The following is a 10,724-nucleotide window of genomic DNA, read 5'->3' as shown; positions in this document are numbered from 1 at the left end:
AAATAAAATAAAATAAAATAAAATAAAATAAAATAAAATAAAATAAAATAAAATAAAAACTGAATTGAACATGTTAGGCCATTAGGGTAGCCTGACAAGCCAGACCCACATCAAGATGTTTGGTCTGGAAACTCACCATAGACAGGGCTCAATCCAAGGGGCGGGATAAACGGTTGTCTTTCAAACTCCCTCTGCACGCGATAGGATAGCGCTACCACCAACCAGAGCAACGAAGGTGAAGCAGAGCTCGCTGACTGATTAAACATTCGCCGTATCCGGTCGGCTAAACTCCGAACACATCTTCCCTTTTTAAGAATGACTTCAGTGCCGCTCTTTGTTCTTTTCTCAGAGAAAAGCTTAACTCCAAGTCTTCCAGAGTCGCGGTCAGAGCTGATTCGAAAGACCGCCGTTCGCCAGTTTCTGTGTTTACTAGAAGCACGCAAACGCAACTCGGCCGTCGTCATTATGGCCCCGCCCGCCGACTCTATACACGATGTGATTGGGCCATCCAGATTTTGAGGAACACAGCTCAGAAGGGTATTGAGAGTTCCTAGACGACACTTGCGGGCAAATTAAATTTGCTGCCGCTAGGGTGCGTCTAGATTTCTAGGCTACCATTAGGGACTACAGGTGGAAATATTATATATATGATTTAAAGTCTTCTGGTTCTTATCAAAGAAGGATTTGGTGCACTTTTACATTATCAAAAACTCAAACATTTTTTTTAAATAATTTTAAAGAAAATTATAAACTAAGCAAGTTGTGTAACATTAGATTTAAATTTCACCAGTTTTTCAGAGATTTGACTTAAACCACAGTGCCTTATAGTGGGGTAAGTTAAAACGCTGGCTCAATTTACCCCATAGCTTTTGGTTCACTTTTCCCTATAGCTACCATTTTGGATTAAACTAGCTAGTTTACCAATTCAGACTAATAATTTCCTAAATGATTTGCATGTTTTTTTTACATTGTTAAATCAACAATGTGGATCCTAAATATTTTAGATCTGGATAAATATGCTTTAAAGTGTAAAGTTGCCAAGAAAATAGGGGTGGGTCAACTTACCCACTGGCTCATCATACCCCAGTGTTTTCAAATGTATTCTCTTGAGAGAATGTTTTCAAAAAGCTCTGTCTTCGTTGACAAAAATGCCATCTCTGTGTGGACAGAAGGCCAACATTGAGAGAAAAGGATGCGTTTTCACATGAAAAAGCAAAACATATTAGGGAACTTTTACAACGTGATGTAATAAATATGGAAAGGTTTTGAGCATCAAGCACCAAATGGACGCAGATTGGTCTGCATATTACAATCTTTTTTATAGCATATAATTGTGTAATAGCTACTAGACTGCAAGTAGCAAGACCCCATGGTGCGTGCCTCGCTTTGTGTGTGGAAGCAAAGAGCAAAGTTTTTGAAAGTGATTGAAGAAGAATATTTTGTTAGATAAAAGCATGGTGTGAATTATGCAAATTGTTAGGTCTATCTTTTTTCAATACATTTTGACTTTTGGACTTTACAATGCTCTGGAGTTGGAAAATGTTTGGATCAGACAAGACTAAAAACTGTGCCAGACAATCTCTTTCTTGCTGACATTTGAAAGGTCAATAGCATATAAACAACTTAAAAAGTTGCTGGGCACCAACTGGCGGGGAAAACTAGCAAACACTGAAATAAAATCCAGCGTATGCCACCTGTAATCCATACAGGCAATTTGACCATTATGGCCATTATAGGTAGAAATACTCAGAACTTTTTTGTCTTTTGTAATTTTAATAAAATAACAATATTAGAACAAAATACACAAGCATTGAGGTACTTATATTTCAACCCATATATAAAGTTATTACACTGCTAAATTTAAAAACATAAAGCCTTAAAGGTTCTAGAGTTAAGTCCACAAGACTGTAGGGTGTCCCATTTGTCATTTTAGGTCTCAGAAGCGTTCTTGCAAGCACCCCTTTGTGGTCGATACGCGCCCTCAATGCGCACTTTTGTCGAGCCCGCACTGATGCGACCTCTGTGGCAGACTTGTTCCCGACAGTCAAACTGGCATTACGTCACAAAAGTGGACACGCAAAGGGTGCCAGGGTGCCATTTAGGACTTAGCCTTACCTTACAGGGCTTTGCTTGCCGATAGACCCACCGCTTGAAAAAAATAGCTGCAGCTGTGGTAACTAGAGCAGATCTGGCAACCCGGATGCCCAAACACTACTGAATTCGTGATTGGTAGATAGGTGGAGGGCGGAGGGCGGAGCTTCAGGCAAAAACACAACATAACAACATCAACATCAGTTGAGGGCTGCAACAACAACTTTTAAATGACAATATCCTGGCCAGACTACTGTTGTCAGTGAGTATTTGAAATGAACATGATCTCTTAATGTCTAGTGACATATCAGGGCCATTTTTTGATTAATTAAAATTGCATTTCTTACATACAGTTCCTTTAACTGCATCTCAATAAATACGTTTACATTTTTTGTCCATTTTCAAACCCCGAATCCATTTTCATTGAATTTCTGGTCGGCTCATGATGGAGATGCTAGCGTGGCAAAATTACCACCAGCAGCCGTCCATCCAGCAAATGAGTATCCTCTTTAAATGTGCTGGGGCGTTTTATTTATTCATGTTTGAAGATTGCAGCTCGGTAAACAGAGCGATTACAGAAGATGACGTAACTCTCACTTCTGAAAAGTGAGATGCTCATGCATCCTCACAATCTCATGGTCTCCGTAAATCCGTAGTGTCCGATTGAGCGGTAAAATAGCATCAATAGTCCCTGAGGGGAGGCCAACTGCCCCCCCCCCCCCCAAAAAAAAAAAACCACACAAAAAAAAAAACATTATAAGCAGAGAAAGGAATACATATGGAGAGGCGGCCTCACAGCGGACCGTGTCCAATCACATGGACTGATCCTGCAGTGTAGGTGAGTGTTACAGCCTGAGCTCAGTCCACAAACCCAATGACATGCCTGCCAGCATGAATCAGTGTCTCTGATATATCCTGACAGGAATGCTATCAGTCAGAGACGGCACACTGGCTGCCTCACACACACACATATACACACATACACATATATAAACACACACACAAACACACACAAAGTTTGGATTGTTTGCAGTGTATGAGAGGAAAGGCAGAAATGTGGAGTAATGAAGAGAGAAGTGATGAAAAGAGGCAGAACTTGTGTGGGTGGTGTGAAGGTGTGTGCCATTGCTGTTTGATGAAATTCTTCATGGTTGAAGGTCACAGAAAAGATGATAAATGTATGTTTCTGTGTATGTTATTGTTTAACCCTTAAATGTGGGCTATGTGATATTTAAAAAAAATGCTGGGCCGAGTACCAAAACAACTGCAGCCAATCATTAGTAAGGGGCGTGTCTAATGATGGTGAGAATAGTGGGACTGATAGTCAAATTGTACATTCGTAAAATGATCCCTTATAACATTTTAAAGCCACCCACAGAACATCACGCAAGCTATGATTTTTTTTTAATAAAAGTATTTTGGATCAATATAAAACAAAATTAACTGCAGAAAGTCTACTCTACAGACAACATTTGCATTGTCAGCAAACCTAATTATATTATATTTACAGAATTAAATTACAACATCTGAGTCTTTTCAAACTCTGTGTGAGGAAAACCCGTAGTTTTATGTGAGATCAGACCCATTTCACACAGCCATTCCGGGAAGTTTACCGGTAAATGAACAAATATGCTGTCCACACAAACAATGGCATTCTGTCTTTTTACCAGTTCACACATCAGCAGAAAAATACTGGTAAATGATGTGATGTCAGTCATCTTTAGACGCTGTGCCGTTGTCTTCATTCGCCTGCATGAGAAGCGTTTTAGTTTCACTATCTGTTCCATTATTTGACGTATAAGTTAAATTAATATTTTGAAGTCTGAGTGAAAGACATAAGGGGATGATCAAACAGAAAGCATTCTTGCTCTTAAAATCACGAGGCGCATCAAAGTCTTGTTAAAAATTTTGAAAATTATAATTTTGAGAATATGCTTAAAATCACAAATATGATCCAGAGGCTGAATGTACTGTGAAATGAGCTCTGATGAGGACAGCGATGATGGTATAAAACATCTTCTCAAACTGAACCTTTCCTAGCTCAAAAAGGTTCTTCTGTAATTGATACTCTAATATCAGGAGAGATTTATAGTATCGTCAGGTAGTGATCCATCCGTGTTAGATAAAGATATGGGTCGCTAAAGACCCGAATCTGTACTGATTGGCAATTTCATGCATTTAAGGGTTAAATTAGTGGTGTCAAATGTTAATTCTTTCCCCTCATTTACAGAATTTTCCGGCAATCAATATTCCGTAATTCCATATATTCTGAAAGAGTATATTAAAATCTCCAGATCAAAACACATATGAAGAAGCAGAAACAAGTGATAGAAGCATTACTTATGCACATGTAAAATAACACGACCACCAACATTAAACAGCATATAATTCAAAACTGCCTAATGTTACTGAATGAAATACAGACCCAGAACGAGCTATAGGACTTTGAAGCTTTGGGGGTGTTGATGGAAGCAATCTATTTCATCTATGTTTTCAACATCATTCAGAATCTGATCCAGGTGTTGACAAAAACACAATTTTCCTAAAGTTTTGTTCAAAATGTTTATTTATTATTAATTTTTACAGAACTTACACATATTTAGCTATGTTTTTTTTTTTTTTTTTTTTTTTTTACGAAACTCATACTTATTTAACACATATTAAAGTGTTAAAAAAAGAATAATGCACAAAGCTAAAATGACAATATTTTTTTATTTAAAAGCAGAGGCACTCTCTGTTATTTCTTTTCATATGTTCAGATATTAAAAAAACTGAATATTCCAGAGGCCATACAATTTTTGTGAAAATTATCAAAAATCCTGGCTGGCAACTTAAAAAAAAAAAAGAAAAAGAAAAAAAAAAGTTAATTTAGTGTGTGCAATTAATTTGTTTATTATTATTATTTCTTAATGGACTTTTCTGCGTTTTAATGAGCACAACATGAGGGAATAGAAAATAACAAGTTTGAGCATAAAAATACTGAAAGCCATTGGAGCACATACAAAAATGACATGCACATTTAGTTAACACGAACATTTGCACCTCTACATCATTTATTATTTTTTGGTAATTATTTCATCATTTACCAATGCATTATTAAAATCCAAACTTGTTTTTGTTAACACTAGCTAATGCACTGTGAACTAGGGTTAACAAAGACGAACAAATACAGTAACACATGTATTGTTCATTGTCTTTGCTATGTTAGTTAATACATTAACTTGTGTTAAATTAAGTCTTATTGTAAAGTGTAATTCAATTTTATATGTAAATTAGTGCCACTGCATTCTAATATAGTGAGGGCATTTCTTTCTTTTTTATGTGATATTTCTTAATGGGTTTTTTGCTTTTTAATGATCAGAGTATGAGGTAAGAAAGGAAAAAACAAAAACTCAAGCATAAAAACACTGGAGCACATGCACTACAGAAATGACATTCACATTTGATTCAAATGTAATTTACAAGAGATTGTACAATTCTTTGGAGATCTAAAGGTCTGAATAAGAAATTCAAATTAAGAATTATATAAGAAACATTCCCTTGATGCTGAGTGAGGGAATTAGGCAGTCTTTAAATAAATGCTAACTAACCAACTTTAGAGCTCAGCGCTTGTTTTGGAACCTCTCCAGGAACTGCCTTTTTATTGTTCGCTGCAAAGGTAATTGGCAACAGCGATGCACTTTATGCTTTTTCTCGCAAGTCAACGTGACATACGTTTGCCTCCGTAAGTGCACACGGAAGCTGTCTGGTGTTAATTCCCCCCGCGACTGCTTGTTCTCGTTGCAGATGGACTCGAGGTCATCAATGGTGTTAAAAAAATAACACAGCTTGATTGTTATTCCAGAGAAACTGTCATGTTCTCTCTCTCTCTCTCTCTCTCTCTCTCTCTCTCTCTCTCTCTCTCTCTCTCTCTCTCTCTCTCTCTCTCTCTCTCTCTCTCTCTCTCTCTCTCTCTCTCTCTCTCTCTCTCTCTCTCTCTCTCTCTCTCTCTCTCTCTCTCTCTCACACACACACACACAATAGACCACATTTCATTAGAGGCATCAGCGAGGTAATTCAGGATAAAATATGGAAGCCAAATTGCTTGGCGTGAGATGCCTTTCAAAGTAACGGCGTTGGGGGCCTTGTTAATAAAAGCATGGAAAACACTCCAGATGAACACGTGCACTATGGGCCTTCTCTTCATATGGTACGTATTGATTGGGTTTCACTTCATCAGCTAGAGGATTTTTGCGTCCTTCACACATGATTTAGAACAGTGTGTGTTTGTATTAGTGAGGGGTCTTGTGACCTTGTCGGCAGTATTACAATGTGTGTCAAGCAGATAAGGGGTGTGATTTTAAAGCCTCCGAGAAAATAAAGTGGATAAAGTAAAGGAACAAACACTGAAAATTAAGCGTTCACAGAATATTAAATAAATAAATAGATTGAAGGTATTTTAGATTCAAGACACTGTCTCTCCGTCTTAAAGGTCACGTTCTGTTTGTGTTCTGCGGGGAAATTAGTCTTCCAAAATAAAAAGAAATTCATCTGCAAAAAACTTGGTTGAGACATTTGTAACAGTGGAATGAAGTAAAATCACTGTGACATCTTCATGTAATCAGGTCGGCGTGACTTAACCGCAACGAGTCGGCGTTTAACATTCAGACTGGAGTTTAAGGACAAATTACATCTCTTCCACATATACACACACACACACACACACACACACACACACACTCCTGTAAGCTTGCCATCCTTTGTTCATAACACTTTAGCATCCCGTTTATCTGAGTAAAAAGACATGAAATGGAAATGGTGCTGTGATCTGTTCAAGTTATTTTTTGACTTCTTTGCTGCTGAATGGCGCCTTGAGGATTCAAGGGCACTCGTTCATGACAGATATAAGCTGTTGCTATGATGCCAAAACATACCAATGACGAGCTGACCAATGACTGACCTTGATTTGGCATTGCTTGTCTGGATTCTGCATGGAAACAATATTGTATTGTTTAGATGAAAAAAAAGGGGCAATATCTTGGCAGAAAATTACCAGTACCTGTGCTTCATTATCTTCACAGACATTTCCTTCAAACCTAAATCATATTATAATGCAATGCGTAATTCAAAATACAGGTAAAACGCCTGTGGAAAATCAATACGGAGTTCCTTCATATTAACACTAGAGTGTAAATAAATACTTCTCGCACATTTGAATGCTGCATGTTATTTATTGCAGCATTTCAGTTCATTTGCATGAGGCATGACTGATATATTACATTAAATATTGATTTTATTTTTCAAGCTATTAACTTGTTTGTTTGTGGAAATTGATCTCAACTCCTAGCATAGTTATTAGAATAGTAATGCAGTTAAAACTCAGCTGTTTACTTCAGTTCTACTTTAAAACAGTGTCTTTACTGCTGCTTTTATATGTGTTGTCATGGTCAGTTATTTCACGCATTCACCCCCCTTGGCAATAGGATGGGCTGGCTCTAATTGTGGCTGTGGTATTTTGGCAAAACCAGTACAAATGTACAACGATTGGGCATAACATTATGACCACTGAAAAGTGAAGTGAATAACACTGATTCTCTCGTCATCACAACAACTGTTAGTGGGTGGGATATATAAGGCAGCAAGTGAACATTTTGTCCTCGAAGTTGATGTGTTAGAGGCAGGAAAAATGGGCAATTTTACAAGGGCTAAATTGTAATGGCTAGAGCATCTCCAAAACTGCAGCTCTTGTGGGGTGTTCCCGGTTTGCAGTGGTCAGTATTTATCAAAAGTGGTCTAAGGAAGGAACAGTGGTGAACCAAGAGGGTCATGGGTGGCCAAGGCTCATTGATGCACGTGGGGAGCGAAGGCTGGCCCGCGTGGTCCGTTCAAACAGATGAGCTACAGTAGCTAAAATTGCTCAAGAAGTTAATGCTGGTTCTGATGGAAAGGTGACAGAATAACATGGCACCATGTTGCACTATGCTAAGAAGGCAAGCCAACAGTGGCAGTGTGATGCTTTGGGCAATGTTCTGCTGGGAAACCTTGGGTCCTGCCATCCATGTGAGTTACTTTGACATGTACCACCTAACTAAGCATTGTTGCAGACTATGTCTACCCTTTCATGGAAACCGTATTCCCTGGTGGCTGTGGCCTCTTTCAGCCACAAAACAAATGTTTCAGGAATGGTTTGAGGAGCACAAATTTGAGGTGTTGACTTGGACTCCAATTTCCCCAGATCTCAAGCCAACCGAGCATCTGTGGGATGTGCTGAATAAACAACTCTGATCCATGAAGGCCCCTCCGTGCAACTTACAGAATTTAAAGGATCTGCTGCTAACTTCGTGGTGACAGATACCACGTGTGTGTGTGTGTGTGTGTGAGTGTGAGAGTGAGTGTGAGTGTGAGTGTGAGTGTGAGTGTGAGTGTGAGTGTGAGTGTGAGTGTGTGTGTGTGTGTGTGTGTGTGTGTGTATGTATGTATGCAGCTACGCAGGCCTGCCAAACTTGGATATCACAAGAATAAAAACCTCTTTCCTCTTAACAGTAATTTATGCCCAGCCACTGTCAGCAGAAACAAGCTCTTACATTGTAAATGTCTCCGAGTTGTTTTATCACTCTTCACATGCGTAGTTGGTGGTGATAGTGAATGAGACCCTGGTCATCGTCTACCCGCAGCGCTCTGAACGCCCTCGCCTCGCCGGCCAGAGTGATGTACAGCATGAGCCCATGGTTAGTGGTGTAAAGGAAATTGAATACACAGGGAAGTCAAACATTAGAATGCACTGGATTATGAGAGCCAGAGAGAGCAGCAGATGTCTGGTTCTCACTCTCCTCGTATCAGCCCGGCTAAGACAGCTGCAGAAAAGAGCGTGGGATGTGGAATTGGAGAGATGGAGAGAATGTCCCATTATCATAACGGCAATATGGCAAACAATCAGGGAGAGAACGATGGCGAGACGGCAGAGAGGGGGATGCAGAGGAGGATAAGTGCACATGAAGACAAGTGGAGAGAGAGAGGGAGTGAGAAAAGAGCAAAAATGAGAAATGTCCATGATGGAATAAGAAAGAGAAATGTGGGAGCGGGGGAAAATGGAAATGGAATAACAGGCGAATGACTATTTTAACTTTAAAATCCATTTCTCTTTAAATCCACCATTAGCTGCTAGTTCAAAGAGAGCTCGATGTACCTTTTAGCTGATTAGCACTTTTCTGTGTCAAGGATGAATTGTATATTTCAGAGAATCGCTCCAACATTTTCCATGCTAAAGTATTTGAATTTATGAGGGAAATGACACAAAGTATTGTAAAATGTCTTATTAATATATATATATATATATATATATATATATATATATATATATATATATATATATATATATATATATATATATATATATATATATTAAAAAAATTGGATTGATTGTGTTGTCAGTAGATTGAGTCTATGCATGACTTAATATAACATCAATATTGACTTCAATTTAACCATATCATGACTAATTCTTCCACAATTAATTAGGGTAATCTGGGACATTGGGTCCTGGGACCCAGAAGTTTTTTTTTACATTGTATTTTTTCCACTGTATTTTTCCATTGTATTTTTTCCATGTCTACATTATATGGAGCATAAGAAACGAGTGGAAAAAAAATATGTTATGCTATGCTTATTTTATCCTTATGTTAGCCTAGTGGACTCCAGGGCTATAAAATGACACAAAATTACACATAGGCAAAAACAATGGGAATTATTTTTTACTCACCAATCAATTTTTAGGTTTCAGGATTTTTTTTACCCAAACTTTGTTTAAAGATGATTTTCAACTGTTACGGAAGATATAATGGAATTAATTGATATACCATTAATTGTATAACATTATCATTAATTGATATTTTACTTCATGCAATATGTCGGTAAAATGTACATGGGTTTTCCCATTCAATACAATGTATCTATATTAATGTGTTCTTGGAGCCACATGTGTGTAATTGTACAATTGTGTCATAATCGGAGCAATAGTTGACAACATTTTCATAACATCTCATATTATATAAATCATCAATATGTAATTTCTTTCCTTATTCTTGTGTTGTCTCTCCAAAATTCTATAGTTGATGTATTAAAGTAATTCCTTGTTTTGTAACATAAAAACACATTTTAAATAGAAACCCCAGAACATTTTGCTGAGATTTCGATTTATAACAAACAATTTGAAAATGAATCTGATTTAAACAATAATTACAAGATATTATCACATTTTTAATAGACTGCTACATTTGATCACTAAATTAATGTCAGTCATTTTTATAGACCAATGATAAGTTGTTGGCCTGGTGAAACCTCCAAACATTTGCCATCTCTCTCTTTACAGGACATTAAAACTCTGACATGTGTGATGTCAAAGCAATTCACTAAAATATTCAGTAAGTCTATTCCTGGGTCTCAGAAGGACAGGGGACACATAGACTCGCTGGGTTTTCATGTTATAAGAGCTCATTTGTTGTTTTACATTAATTGCAAGTGACTGCTTAAGAAAAAATGGCAAAAACTGAACCCCTCTCAATATATATGTCACGATCCCGAGTTCTGTGCCTTTTAAAAAAAATGGACTTATACAGTATGTTGAAGTGCATTTTCTGCTATTGTTTCCATGTTTT

This window comes from Pseudorasbora parva, chromosome 9 (assembly GCF_024679245.1).
Source record: "Pseudorasbora parva isolate DD20220531a chromosome 9, ASM2467924v1, whole genome shotgun sequence".
In the NCBI taxonomy this organism is placed as follows: domain Eukaryota; kingdom Metazoa; phylum Chordata; class Actinopteri; order Cypriniformes; family Gobionidae; genus Pseudorasbora; species Pseudorasbora parva.
The sequence above is the reverse complement of the archived record's forward strand: the minus strand, read 5'-3'. Positions refer to the sequence as shown.